The sequence below is a fragment of the Paroedura picta genome, chromosome 4 (assembly GCF_049243985.1).
Source record: "Paroedura picta isolate Pp20150507F chromosome 4, Ppicta_v3.0, whole genome shotgun sequence".
Classification (NCBI taxonomy): Eukaryota; Metazoa; Chordata; class Lepidosauria; order Squamata; family Gekkonidae; genus Paroedura; species Paroedura picta.
The window spans coordinates 94,307,120-94,320,592 of NC_135372.1; positions in this window are offsets into that span (position 1 = coordinate 94,307,120).

The window sequence follows — 13,473 nt, forward strand, 5'->3', positions numbered from 1 at the left end:
CCTTTGGGGAGGCCACAGATCTTCTCTCCACACTGGCCTCAACCATAGACCTGGCGGAAGAGCTTCCTCTTACAGGCCCTGCAAAAAGCTGAAAGCCCCTACAGTGCCCATAGCTCCTCCGGGAGCTCATTCCACCAGGTGGGGGCCAGGACCGAAAAAGTCTTGGCCCTAATTGAGGCCAGGCGAGGCTAAAAATCTGTGAAGTGTGTGAGAGAGCAGCCATACTAGATCAGACTAATGGTCCTTCTTGTCCCTCATTCTGTTTCACTCTGAAGTCAATCTGATGGTTTTCTGAAATGCATTTATTGAAACTGAGTACATAAAAGCAGTTGGATCAAATATTCACATTGCTTTGATGATCTGCTGGACACGTGCATTGCTTTTGAGTGGTTGACTGGAAATACTAAAAATGCTTTTTCCAGTGAAACTTTGAGATTCTCCTTTTGCAATAATCCTTTCAAAACAATGAAACCTGCTGGGTTCAGCAAGACATAATGGCATGAACTTGAAGAAGCGTTCCTAAAACATGTGGCCTTTCATGGAAAATGAAAGTGTTGAATTCTGTTCTGGGAAGGCAAAAGTAATGATTATGGCAGTTTACATTAATCATTATTGAGACAGCAACCTTGCATTAATAGCAAAGACTTACAGTTCCAAATATGTATCACATGGCTGAGATGTGGTACTTGACAGATTCATATTTAAATTGGCAAGACAAAAGTAATACCTAAATAAGTTACATAATATAAGATTCCAAGTCCTACTTTATTGGTATGTCCCTACTTAACTCTACTGAATTACCAGATGCTGAAGAATACTCTTTTAATTACAAGGTACCTACTGACCACAAAAGTGTTTTGTAATCATGAACAGTTATCTAGTTACTTTCTGCCTAATTCACTGGAGGTTCCCTAAGCAGACAAGAAATGTGGTAATTGATCTTTGATTTTTTTAAACTTCTAATTTCCTGACAGTTATATGGCAACTCCCAGGATAATTTCCAGCACAACTCTGGGACTATGTCGTTTCCTTGCTTTGCTCTGTTCCTGTTTTCACTTGGCAGCCTGTAATTTTTCAGCTGGAGATGCAACATAGATCAAAGGCCCATTAAGGCTAGACTGAGATGCATAATTCCCTGGGCAACAACTGTGTACTTGTCCCCATAGTGCATTTTAAGCCATTTTCTCCCCCATATAAAACTAGTCCTTACATTTCCAGAAGAATACAAAATTTAGATGAATAGTCCATTAAAGCTAGCATCTCACCTCCAAGAGTGGGCAGATATTTTAGGAAAATTCAACAGTGCATTTTCATCTACAAGAATTCAACCCAAGCTTTCTCAACCTGAGTTTCATGAAACCTCGGGGTTTCTTAACAGCCCTGGAAGGATTACCCAAATGGGTTTAAAATTTGTCAAATGCTTCTCTCGTGATATGACCATGTATGGTCCTGTTGACCCCACCCAAAATGACCAGTGATGGGCCTGGAGAGGGTGGGAAGCAGAGGGGCTGTGGGTGGGCATGTACACAGCTATGCTTCCCAAACATATTCTGCATGATTGCACCACTTCTGGGGTTTCTTGAAGCCTCAAGAATGTTTCAGGGGTTTCTTAATGGTAAAAAAGCTGAGAAAGGCTGCTCTGGATACTTAAGATATTTGTATCAGGATAGAGGCATTAATGCCAGAAGGAGTGATTTAGACTGGGAGAAGTCACTTAGAGAAGGGGGAAGGCTTAAATGCTGCCTCCCATACATACAACAAATTTACTACACAGCCCACCACTGTGTTTTCAGTTAAACCCCCCCCCCGTCCGATTTCTGAAGTAACATTGTTCCACCTTAAGCATCATCATCATGCCTAATAATGACTGAAATTTTGCTTACTCCTTTAACAAAACTCATTTGAATCATTGACCATCTTAGTGATGAAGGCTACCCTAGGAGTCATTGAAGACATATACCTGTGAACAATTTCAAAGGGATACATTTCTGGGAATAATTGGGAGGGGGAGAAGAAAGCCATCCAGGAATCCTTGCTGTTCTTTGACACAGCTGGAATGGGTGCACTCCACCCAAAGGCACAAGCTTGGATTCATTGGGGCTATTATTCAGCCACCTAGCATCACTGGCGCAGCTTCATCCACACTGGCAGGGTTTTCATTCCTTGACTTTCCTGCCATAGAGATAAGAAAAGGATCTATGGCAATTTCTCCAAGGAGCTCAGTCATGCACATAATGGTGCTCTACAACCCTTACTTTGTCCTCAAAACAACCCTGTGAAATAGCTTAGGCTGAGAGGGAGTGCTTGTCCCAAAATCACCCAGTGAGCTTTATGGAAGTGGGGTTTGAAATGACACATCCCAGGTTCTAGTGTAACCACTACACTCTATTGGCTGTCCATTAGGCACCACCAAGAGCCTCTGCAGCCTAAAGGAATTCTGTTGAATTCAAAGGTGTTATCGTATTGCAGACCCTGAACACTATTTGGCTGCTTGGTCTAATGTGTTTAGGAACGGATTGTGACCGGGACAAAATATTATAGAATGTAGACATTTTTAACCATCTCATAATTCCTTGGAACACCCTTCTGACTGGAATTAATTGCAAAGACATTGCAATCCATCCTGTAGTAGGCTGAAGCATCTATTGATAGGAGTGGAATGGAAAAGAAAGGCTACACAAATGTACTCTTTAAAAAAAAGTCATTGGCAGCCAGCTCTATTTCTGCTTTCCCCCAAAAGAACAGAGAATGAATCAATTCCAGCTCATCAGACTGAAATAATGCAAGTGAGATCCATCTCTATGCTGTATAGAGCATGGATCTCAGACTGTCTGCATGCCTAAAAACACATGTTCTCATACAGAGAAGATCTGTAGTCCAGGGAGTGATCTTGCTAGGAGATGTTTGTGTAATCCATTTCTACATTGAGTCTGAACATAAATTAGCCCCCCTCCTTCCATTTGTAGCTCTTGGTAATTTTGTCTTCAAAAGTACCGCTTCCCTCCCCCCCATTCCTGCCATGTGGCATCTTTAGCAGGACTTGCCGCCAGGCAGAAGCAATGACTGATGGCTTGGGCAAGGAGGAGAGGGCTGGAGGCAGCAGCTGCTTCAGGGATTATTAATGAGCAGCGAATGATGGGAAACGCAAAGATCAATTGAAACAAAAGAGTTCAATAGTAAAAAGAAACATTTGCAGAGTAATGAGAGTCCATTTCTCCAGCCCAACTGTCGGAAATACATCCTGTTAAACATCCATCAATTATCCTTGCTTGCAAATGCATTAAGGGAGCCAAACAATTATCCATCAAAGATACTTAGACCTAGTGCCCTTCCTCCAACCGCCTCTCTTTAAAGGCAACCTTTAAGAAATGAAATCTTACGCAGCTCAATTTTCAACATTTTTTGCATTGCAAGTACAACATGGTATGCTGGCATGAAGCACTAACTGGGCTGGCTTTGCTAGACAGTGACATGAAGCAGTTTGCTGCAATCAGCACAATCTGGAGAAAGCACTGTTTTTTCTGCTTCATCTCAGTGGGGGTATGTACACTAAACACACTAGTTTATGGTTACCCTTTTTCCCAGGGAACTCTGGGATCTGTAGTTCTCAGGGCGAGTCCGAAGACCTATAGCAGTGAATTCTTTGCACTCTCAACAAATGAAAATTCCCAAAATTATTTTGGGGAAGACCAAATAGTTTATAGTGGCAATAACATCAAACAAAGTTATATCTGCCCTATGTGTTCAGATGCATGGCAGAGAGATGTCATGGTCTCGTTTTAATTTTTCACTTCATATTAAGAAATGTCTACAGTGAGTGGTATTTCCATCGGTGCTCACATTTATGACAAAGAATCAATGCTAAGTTAGCAGGGAATGTCCAAGAGAGGAAGTAAGGACAAGCTCCAAAGAACCCACAGTACTTAACCAGGGAGTCCAAGCTGGACTGTGCTTAGGGTCTGCTGCATTTTGACCAATTTTTGAGAAGTAACAAGAGAAAAACTGTCTGAGAAATAAACTGGGAACCAGTGAAAAAGTGTCCCAATGGGTGTCCTGAGCACAAATCTACTAGCCCCTCTTAACAGCCAGGCAGACATATTTTTTGAACCAGTTGAAGCTTTTTTCTAAAAGCCAGTGTGTGTGAGCCTGCGTGCTGTGTGTGTATGTGTGTGTGTGTAAAGTGCTGTCAAGTCACAGCTCACTTATGGTAACCCCACAGGGTTTTCAAGGCAAGTAATTAAACAGAGGTGATTTACCACTGAATTCTTTTGCAAAGTCTTCCTATCCAAATACCAGTCCTGCCTAGCTTCTGAGATCTGACAAGATCAAGCTACACTAGATCATTTCACATCCTAAGAACCAGAATATATGATGTGAAATCCATGTGTTAGGACATGGGCTCCCAATCTGACGCATGTTTATATGTTCAAGCGGGCACTAACCTTTAAAAAGCTCTCTGGTTATCTATTTGGTTACAAATGGGGTGCAGGGGAGGGAGAGGCTTTGGACTTCCCACCTCTGGCATTTTTGCAGGGAGAAATGGTGCTCCTTCCTCTGGCACCACAAGTCCATTAAAAAGCGTGTAGCCAGGAAGGGCAAACAGGGCCTCCCTGGCATTATTTCTAGTGGCAAACAAATGCTGCAGGAAGAAACTCTGAAGGTTCTCCCTTCCCTACACCCCATTTACAGTCAAATGGAGAATGTTTAAAGGTCATTCCCTGCCTTCCCTTTCCTTTCCCCACAACAGACACCCTGTGAAGTGGGTGAGGCTGAGAGAGCCCTGATATCACTGCTAGATCAGAACAGTTTTATCAGAGCCATGGCGAGCCCAAGGTCACCCAGCTGGCTGCACGTGGGGGAGTGCAGAAACGAACCCAGCATACCAGATTAGAAATCCGCACTCCTAACCACTACACCAAACTGGCCCTCTCCAGAACTTGAAACCAACCCCACTGAAATGTGCTCAGTATCTAATGCAAGCACTTTGAATTTCTCCCTTCCCAAAGCTCTTTTAAAACAATATATATTGTAATCACATGGGTGGGGCCAGTTATGAGGTTTCTTCCCATGTAAACTTCTTCCAGCCACAGAAAAGGTGACATCTGTATGAAACAGTACCATCTAGTTAGCCCTGGACACACTGTGTTAATTCTGCTGGAGCAACATAGGAGGAAGCCATGGATAACTATGAACTGGCCAGGAACATCATAAACCACGTGACTGAGAACCTTTCCAAAGCAGTTTGGGTTTCATTTCAAAAGAAGCAAAGATTTAAACAATGTCATTATGATGGCAGAGAGAGATGGTTGTTGTTGTTGTTGTTAGGTGCGAAGTTGTGTCTGACCCATTGCGACCCCATGGACAATGATCCTCCAGGCCTTCTGTCCTCTACCATTCCCCGGAGTCCATTTAAGTTTGCACCGACTGCTTCAGTGACTCCATCCGGCCACCTCATTCTCTGTCGCCCCCTTCTTCTTTTGCCCTCAATCACTCCCAGCATTAGGCTCTTCTCCAGGGAGGTGGCCAAAGTATTTGAGTTTCATCTTCAGGATCTGGCCTTCTAAGGAGCAGTTAGGGCTGATCTCCTCTAGGACTGACCGCTTTGTTCGCTTTGCAGTCCACGGGACTCGCAAGAGTCTTCTCCAGCACCAGAGTTCAAAAGCCTCAATTCTTTGATGCTCGGCCTTCCTTATGATCCAACTTTCACAGCCATACATTGCAACTGGGAAGACCATAGCCTTGACTAGATGTACTTTTGTTGGCAGGATGATATCTCTGCTTTTTAGGATGCTGTCTAGGTTTGCCATAGCTTTCCTCCCCAGGAGCGAGCATCTTTTAATTTCTTTGCTGCAGTCCCCATCTGCAGTGATCATGGAGCCCAGGCAAATAAAATCTGTCACTATCTCCATTTCTTCCCCATCTATTTGCCAGGAATTTAGAGGGCCAGATGCCATGATCTTCGTTTTCTTGATGTTGAGTTTCAAGCCAACTTTTACACTCTCCTCCTTTACCCGCATCAAGAGGCTCTTTAGTTCCTCTTCGCTTTCTGCCATTAGAGTGGTATCATCTGCATATTGGAGGTTGTTGATATTTCTCCCTGCAATTTTGATCCCAATTTGTGACTCATCTAACCCCGCCTTTCTCATGATGTGCTCCACATACAAGTTAAATAGGCAAAGCAACAGTATACAGCCTTGCTGAACTTCTTTCTCAATTTTGAACCAATCCGGTTCAAACCGGATGTCCGGTTCTCACTGTTGCTTCTTGACCTGCATATAGGTTTCTCAAGAGACAAATAAGATGCTCTGGTATTTCCATCTCTTTAAGAACTTGCCACAATTTGTTGTGCTCCACACAATCAAAGGCTTTAGCATAGTCAATAAAGCAGAAGTAGATGTTTTCTGCAACTCCCTAGCTTTCTCCATGATCCAGCATATGTTGGCAATCTGATCTCTAGTTCCTCTGCCTCTTCAAAATCCTACCTGTACTTCTGGAAATTCTCAGTCCACATATTACTGGAGCCTAGATTGTAGGATTTTGAGCATAACTTTGCTAGCATGAGAAATGAGTGCAATGGTGTGGTAGTTTGAACATTCTTTCAATTGCCCTTCTTTGGAAGCATTAGAATGTAAACTGACCTTTTCCAATCCTGTGGCCACTGCTGAGTTTTCCAAATTTGCTGGCATATTGAGTGTAATACGTTTACTACTATTGTCTTTTAAGATTTTGAATAGTTCAATTGGAATGCTGTCACCTCCACTAGCTTTATTGTTGCTCAGGCTTCCTAAGGCCCATTTGACTTCACATTCCAGGATGTCTGGCTCCAGGTCTGTGACTACCCCACCGTGGTTATCAGGGATGTTAACTTCACTCTTGTATAGTTCTTCTGTATAATTTTGCCATTTTTTTTCCCTTGTCGTGGCGAAGGGTCTTGCGTAGCTATGCCATGCAGGGCCACCTAAGACGGACAGGTCATAGCAAAGAGCTCTGACAAAAGGTGATCCACTGGAGAAGGAAATGGCAAACCACTCCAGTATCTTTGCCATGAAAACACTATGGACAGTTCCAAAAGGCAAAATGAGAAAGATGATAGTGGCATCTATTGACACTTGTAAGGAAGAATCAAAAAGTACATGTGGCCTCTAACCAAAATGCAATGCACAAGAAGAAGAAATCATATCCGATAGCCCTAACTTATCATCTTGGCAAGTTTCTAATCTACTGAAACATGGCTTTGATAGAGAAAACACAGCTGCATTACTGAGATTAATATAGGATCAATACAGGAGAAAACATGCACAATAATACCATGATATTACTCAGTTTGAAGGCATTACATTTGTGTTCATGGAAGGAATACGCCTGTCGTAGCAACAGGTGAATACATAGCCAAAGAACGGCTACATGTTCAGCCAAAATACAAGGCGATGGCCAAACAAGTGGCTTAAGAGGAAATAAGGACTCTAGGAAAAGAGGCAAGGAAAGATCTAGCAGGTACATTAGGAAGAGCTAAAAGAGACATTGGAGCCAGCAGGAAAGGTGATAGGGCAGCAACTGCCGGAGGATGCTGTTGAGGAGAGAGAATGGAAGTCAAGAACAGAGCTGAGAGGGGGAATTGGAGGAAAAAGGAAAAAGGGGAATCAGCAATTTGGTTATGTGCCTGTTTTTAACAGGGCTCTTGGTGCTTAGGAATTTGGCCATCCTGGCCTTAAAACAACAACAACAACAGTGCCATCTTTCAGAAGTGGGTGAACCTGAGACACTCAGCCGCTTTCAGGGATGCCTGCTGAAAAGCATTTGGAGGAATCTGTCAGTGGCAGGAGAAACATCCTCTCCTGCCCGGTTCCTTGCAGAATTAATGGACTCTTGGAGAGTAAATAACAATCTGGTAATGTACAGAGGCTACAGGCAGAGATAAATGAGCACCCCCCCCTCCAAACACACACACACACATGCTGAGCTCTGCAAAAGAAACAAAAAAACCCTCAAGAAAGAGAGGCAGGAAGAGGTGTACAACGTGAAGCATCCACTTTAGCTTGTTGACAAGGGCAACATCCTTCACGGGGAAAATATTCATGTCCCCCAAGGGATCACTATGTTTACAGTTTACAGTTTACTCTGAAAGGGTTATGAGAGGTCTTCAGAAATGATAACAGAATCTTCCACTCTTAGCCTTGTGAGTGAGACTGCAAGCCCAGGTCTGGATTTTAGCCTTTTATAATGGATGCTTAAACAATCCTCTTGTCATATTCCACTTCTGTAATTCAAAAGTAAAACTTCCATTAGCAAGAACACTAATTCAATATAAAGATGGATTCTTTGTGCATTATATCATACAACAGTAATATATATGTAGACTCAAAGCAGAATATATTTTTGTGGGGGGAAATCCCTTGACTTGCATAAATACATTGAATTTTCATGGTTCAAGAATTTAATTTGGAAACATTTAACATTTGGAATTGCTCAGCTGTTTAATACATATGGGCACAGAGCTACCTGTAAGCATAAGTCCCAACATTCAATTGTAGAACTGCAAAATACAGAAATTTCAAAAGGAAGATCCCAAATTTCAAAATTAAAGATCTAGACAGTAATATTTATCCCTTTCAGTTTGTTGTAGTTGTTAGGAGTGCAGATTTCTAATCTGGTATACCAGGTTCGATTCTGCACTCCCCCACATGCAGCCAGCTGGGCGACCTTGGGCTTGCCACAGCGCTGATCAAACTGTTCTGACCAAGCAAGAATATCAGGGCTCTCTCAGCCTCACCCACCTCACAGGGTATCTGTTATGAGGAGAGGAAAGGGAAGGTGACTTTAAGCCGCTTTGAGCCTCCTTCAGGTAGAGAAAAGCGGCATATAAGAACCAACTCTTCTTCTTCTTCTTTCCACTATGCCAAGAAAGTAATGCAAGATTTTAATGCATGCAGGATTAAAGGGGGTATTATGCTGGGGGCTCTAAGGGTCCCCTTTCTCTGCTTATCAGGAAAGAATAGTAGAGCCAACTGACTGTGTTAAGAGGAATCTCCAGACTCCTTTAGGCTCATTATGCATGGAGTGGAAGGTCCGCATTCGGGGTGGAATGGCGGGGGCTAAAATCACCAATTAGGCACGCTGCAGGCGGCAACCAGGCGCAGAGTCAACGTATGCCGCCGAAAAAGCTGCATTAGCGAGATGCGGAAGAAAGTGGAGCTTCCCAGGACCAGGGCGCAACCAGAAGTGGCTCCAGAGTAACCGTGTGCATAATTGGATACTCTGAGTGCCATTCCGCACCAGGATCTATGTAGCAAATCGGTTGTGGAACGAAAAAACGCCATTTTAAATAGTGGAATTTGTCGTTATGCATACCTGCCTTTGTAGTGGAATCCAGTTGCGTTTCTATCGTTTCCCACAGGTTTCCGGTCTCGGCAAAAATCGCTAGCCAGGAAGCGATATTGCCGAGCTTTGTCCCGCCCCTGGCAATCAATGATAATGGGCAGCCATTATCATGCTCCCAAAAAGCCCCTTTCCCTTTAAGGAAGGTTTAAAAAAAAGAAAAAACCACACACACACACACATGTTGCAACGAATCTGCATTGATTCGTTGCAACGGAGAGACCCATCTAGCTAGCAGGTGGTGTTTGAGCTGCCGTTTCATCATTGCCACGCTCCCCCCATGTGACCCCCCCCCCCGCACGGGCGCGATTTTCGGCTGAAAATACAGTGAAAAATAAAGGGAAAATAAACCAGCAAACGGGGCTGTGTGTTGCTTCATGCTTGGTGACTTTAAACAGCTCTGGGGAGGGACTGCAGCCAGTTTTAAGCCAGTTTTATTTTATCAATTTTATCAATAAAACTCCTTAAACAATAACAGTAAGATTTAACTAGTAACCAGCACATCCCCAGAAGACAGTAAGGAGCCCATGCAGATATTTCTTCACAGTGCAACGTGCACTGCCTTGAGAGGAGGCAACGACAGTATTCTGCCCCAACTGAAACAAGGGCAGTCTAATGTAGATTGTGTTACAGTTGTCTAATCTCGTGTAGAAAGAGATCAGTGGTCATTTTCAGAGCCTGCTCACACAGAAACATCTGTAAGCCAATGCAATTGTGGCTGGAAACCCTGACTGTGGTGCAGGTAAGGTGTGCCCCATACCACTTGCACGGTGTTTAAGGCACATCTTGCCTGAACCAGAGTCAGGGTTTGCAGCCACAATTGTGGAACCAGAAGCACCCTCAAGGCTGAAAGATCAGGATATAATGAAACCACACAGCTCTCCCCTACCTATGTATTATTTATGCCATCTCCAGTATGGGTGGCCAGTAGAGGAAGTAAGGAGGGGGGATTGCCCATTATAGGGAAGGGTGGTGTACAAATAATAATAGTATCCTCAAATCACAATACCTTCTGACCATCATTTTTTCAGTCTTGTCTGCCTTTCAGCTTCTTATGGCTCATCATGTCCATATGAATATTCTCTCTGCTGACAGTTTTTTTAAAAAAAAACATGCCAAGCTTCTATGGTATGTATTCATTATGCAAATAAAGCAAATTGGCATTATTTCATTTTGCATAATTTATTCTGCCTCTTTTCACTTTGCATAATTTATTCTGCCTTGTACTACTTTGCATAATTTATTCTGCTAATTAGGAGACAGGGCAAGAAGTAATGCAAAATAGTGAAGCCCTGCTTTCTGGCTACTTGAATTCAGCAACTCCTCTGATTTCTGATGTTTTTCTGGGCACTGTCCACATGACCCTGGGGAATGGCTGGAATCCTGAACTATGAATTCTGCAGTCAATGGTACTTTCTGTGCCCTTTCTGCGTGTTTGGTGGGACCATAGATTACACATACACTCTTACCCAGCTTCTTACCTTGTCCAGGCGCTGCAAAGCAATCTATGTGGGGAAGGCCTTGGAAAGTGTTTGGAAGCTTCGACTGGTGTAAAACGCTGCAGCCAGAACATTGGCTGGAGTGGGATGTAGGGGCCATGCGACTTCAGACTTGGTCCTCTTCCCTGACTGCCAATTTGCTTCCAGGCCTATTTCAAGGTGCCTCAAAGCGCTGTGCAGTTTGAGACCAGCATCCCTTTTCCTGCATGAACCCATCACACAGCTAGGTCATCCTCAGGCTCTGCTTTGTGTGCCACAATTTGTGTGGCAGCTGGAGTGGTGGCATCCCAAGAGAAGGCCTTCTTGGCCAAAATTATGAATATTCATCTGTCCTCTTCTATCACTGTCTTCTGCCTTATGGTTTAATTTTGAAGTATACTGTTTTATACATGCATTTTTAGCTCTGTACATTCATGGATTTTATTAAGTATTTTTATTATGCAGCTTTTATTGTTAGCCACCTTGGTAGTCCCAAATGGGCTGAAAGGAAATGTTATCAATCCATCATCACAACTTAAGATCTAAGCCAGGTTTTTAAAAATGCAAAAAGAAGTATAATAAGCAAACTGAGAAATTTGAAACCTAGACTTCCTCACAACCTCAGTTGCCAAGGACACCTGACATTGTTCCCATTCATATTAAAAATGGAAAGGGATAACCGTTCTAGAGCGGTTGTTGGGTTTTGTAAGGAACTGATGAATACATACAGCAAGGAAGACAACCTCCAAGTCTCCTACCTTTCTTGGCAGCCTTGTTAAGAAGAGCAGCAGGACACCGAGGAGGTCTCTTCGCGGTAAAGAGGATTTCTTATTAGCACAGGCTGGTTTAGGGACTGTCCCTTGCCTTCTCTGTTTTGTCCCATGCAGCACAGCATGGTACTGGCCTGTGCTCCCAGCAATTAGTCCTCTCCTGATCTGCAAACCAACCATGTGAGCCTCCTTCCTCCAAGGACCCACTCTCTCTGAGAAAGAGGGTTTTTGGCAGGTGAGAGGACTCTGCACTTCAAGCAGAAGTGAGGGATACTTGGTAGCTAGTGGAAGTGGGGGATGGCTAGGTCTGGCAGTCCAGACAAGGATAGTCAAGAGAGAGCTGTTAAGAGAAGGGGGTCCCTGAACCTGCCTGCTTTGGCTTGTTCCTCACTATTCTGCACTTCCTGGGGCTGGCTCCAGCTCTCTGTTGCCCTTGGTGCTGACCTTGACACCAAGGAAGTCATAGTACTCTGGCTCCTCAATCTCCTATCAAATTATTGATGTCACTAGACTTCTTGTCATGTGGCTGTGATATCATGTGACTATCTGGCAATGTATTTGGAGTTCAGTGAGTCCCAGGTTAAAAATGCTCTTGGATCTGAAAAGGTTGAGGAGTACTATTCCACACTTCAAGGGACATTGGGGCAGGGATCTGTGCCGTTGGATCTGTGCTCTCAGAAAGCAGTGTCTTGCTCTAACCATCAACAGATGTGGGGTTACAAAATGGGTCTTTGGTACTTGGCCAGTAGTATATACCAAGATAATACTGTCAAATGCCCAAAATAACTGTCTGCAAGGAATAAACACAATCAATTTTGCTGAGGTGTCAACCATCAGTAGACATCAAAACCATCGAGCTGATGGACCCCAGATGTAATGTGGGCAGAAAATTCCTGGGCCCAAGAAGATGAGAGAGGAGTCACCAAAAACAATGTATGGAAGAGCTGCCCTGAGTCTGCAGCTATCCTTCCAGTTCATTCCCCACTGGTTTTCCTTTTGACTCTGTCTATGGAAATGATCCCATATTGAGTCCCAAAAACTTTTACCCATGTAGACAGTGCGATTTCAAAGTCCATTCTCTACCTGAATTTCCAGCCTTAAATCATTTAGTAAGGGCCAGTAAATGCCTCTGCTCTTCCAAGCGTGAAATACAAAGCACTCACCATCTCTTTACGTCCTGTTCCCTGAGTACCCATCTCTCCACATGAAGCCTTTTATGTCTCTTCTTCCTCCTTACCTGACCAGTCAAGAAAGCTCTTGTGTATTAGCACTGTGAAAAATCCTTCACTAAATCATTCTTGATGAAAAGCTGTCTGCAGTTTCCTTTCTTAACCCACCCACCCAGCCTTTGACTTTGGGAAAGTAAAGGGGAGTGGGTGAACTTTTGCAGCATGCAAAACCAGACCATAAATTTTTCTCAGAATGATCTTATTTTTACAACAGAAATATGATTTTCCAGGGATCAGTTTCCCTAAAGAGGAGCAAGAATTACACCCACACCTTGCACAAATTGGAAACATGCACAGGTCACGCACACATGCTTGCAAGAATCAGCACTGGAGCTGCTGCCCAAATACCAACTTCTCTGACTGCTGATAAAGATTATTCTGCTCCAAAGCTGTTGTGCTGACTGGTAACGTGCAGGGTCACCTGTCTCTAATATGCTCCTCCCACACCATCAGGATTTGGTGGCTAAATGTGCTTTATGTATCACTAGGGGTTGAATCCAGGCTAAATTTTCTGCTGAAAGAAAGGATGGTGCAGTTTGCACCAGTTCCCTCTCTCCAATGCAACCATGAATTGACCCTCCTGCTATTGATGAGGGCCTCCTGTCCCCCATGAGCAACCTT